The 1,798-nt window shown below is 62.3% G+C and overlaps 1 protein-coding gene across 2 annotated transcripts in view; it reads right to left on the reverse strand.

The window, feature by feature from the left end:
- The window catches only part of LOC121075140 (high density lipoprotein binding protein), a 37,938-nt gene extending 36,196 nt beyond the window's left edge, over window positions 1-1,742 (reverse strand). The window contains exon 1 of one of the 2 annotated variants that reach the window (XM_040568104.1): window positions 1,535-1,742. The gene's annotated coding sequence lies outside the window, so the exon portion shown is untranslated. Of the gene's footprint in view, window positions 1-1,058; window positions 1,198-1,534 lie in introns of those variants that run through there. The other variant, XM_040568103.1, reaches the window with a different exon arrangement.
- Between the last annotated feature and the right edge of the window lie 56 nt (window positions 1,743-1,798).

Consider the following 1,798-nt stretch of genomic DNA (forward strand, 5'->3'; position numbering starts at 1 on the left):
ATTCTGAGCCATGAGAAACTATACCTCTGGGGGCTGTTTTGGAAGGAAAAGGTGGTTTTTTTTTTTTTTTTTTTTGGGGGGGGGGGTGGGGAGGAGTATCTGGTTGGCCTTGCCTTTAACGTAGGCTGTGCTACATGAAAATCCACGTGCAAACTGAAAGATTGTTCCTTCTAACAGCTTAAATCTGAACAGACAAAGGGCTGGAGATACAGGGCTCTGACAGACACAGAACTACAGATTACATTACTGTTTCCTTTCCTGCCCTTCTTCTAATGTATATTCCTGTACCAGAGGGAGGAATATCCAATTCACCTAAGAAACCATGCCTGGACCACCAGTTTTCAGGCTGGAACGGAGGAGAAAAGAAAAAGCCATTATATTACCTGTGAAACTATTTTAACTAACATGAATTTCACAGCATTCAGGTAACAACAGCATGGGAAATGGAGCCTCTAATCTGCCGGGCCATCACTTCACTTGCCTTACTAAACAGAAGATACGCAGTAAAGCAATACAACACATATCAATGCACAGATTTTTCTCTTGTTATACAAGTCAACAGGAAAATAAACGACTTCCTCGAAATCCTTGGGACTGCAGACGCCCCTAATTTTTAATTCCCAGCCAGAGCACTGTGAATTTGCATGCAAGCTCTAAACTAGAGCTGTAAATTCAAGGGCCTTGCTCGTCTCATCAGTTATGAGCACGCTGCTGCTGCGATCACTAGCATTCCCAGCACGACCCGCTCTCTCGCTGGGAACCCCTCCTCCTGCTGGCTGGGGAAGGCCAGCCCGGGAGGGGTCACTTAGCCCGACGCGAGCCATTTTAGTGCCGCCCAAGCCAGCCCCAAGGCCCTCGGCCTCCCTGCACTTAACCCCGGCTCCGCCTGCTCGCTGGCTCGCCCTGCCCTATAGCTAGCTGCCACAAAGCCTCCCCGCGGGCACAGCTCGGCAGGGGCCGGCCTTCTCCCCCTTGCACCCGCGGGGCCCGGCTCTCCCTGAGGAGCCCGAGGCGAGCCACAGCCCCTTCAGCGCCGCAGCCCGCACCCGGCCCCTCACGTTTCGGGCCCACCAGCGGTGCGAGGAGCAGGAGATGGCGCCTCTCCGAGCCCCAGCGGCCCGAGCAGTCCGGGGCGGACCGCGGGGCGGGCGAGGAGGCGTGAGGCCCGCCCGGCCTGCCGGGGGGCCCGGCTCCCGCTCCCTCCCCCCCCAGCCAAGGCGGCGGGGGCGGACCCCCAGCCCCGTCTCGATGATACGGGAGGGGGTAGAGGGGCCGGGGGGGGGGGGGCAGGCGGCGGCACGTGACCCGCCCCGCGCCAATGGGGAAGGCCGGGACCATAGAGCAGAGCCGGGCGCCCGCTAGACATACCGCCCCCCGCGCCCGTCTCTCTGCTGCCGCCATCTTGTCGGAGGCGGCGGAGCCCGCCCGGCCGCCGAGCCGGGCCCGCTGCTTCGCCCCGCTTACCCGCAGCGCCACCCCCCCGCGCCTCCCTCCCCTCCCGGTGCCACCGGGCGCCGCCGTGAGCCGCCGTTACCTCTAGTAGGCCCGCGGCGAAGCCTATGCTGGGTACGAGGCCGAGCGGCCGGCCGCCATCTTGGGGAAGAAGAGGGACTCGCGTGACCTACCCGCACACAGGCGGCCCCGCCCCCGCCGCCCCTTGCCCGCCCGGTTGCTATGGGAACGGGGCGGGCGCATGCGCGCGGGGCCCGGCTCCGCGCTTTCGCCGGCACCTCCTCGGAGGCGGGGCTTAAGGGGTGATGGGCGGGGCTTAAGTGGTGGTGGGCGTGGCTTGAGAAAT

Source organism: Cygnus olor, chromosome 9, assembly GCF_009769625.2.
Source record: "Cygnus olor isolate bCygOlo1 chromosome 9, bCygOlo1.pri.v2, whole genome shotgun sequence".
In the NCBI taxonomy this organism is placed as follows: domain Eukaryota; kingdom Metazoa; phylum Chordata; class Aves; order Anseriformes; family Anatidae; genus Cygnus; species Cygnus olor.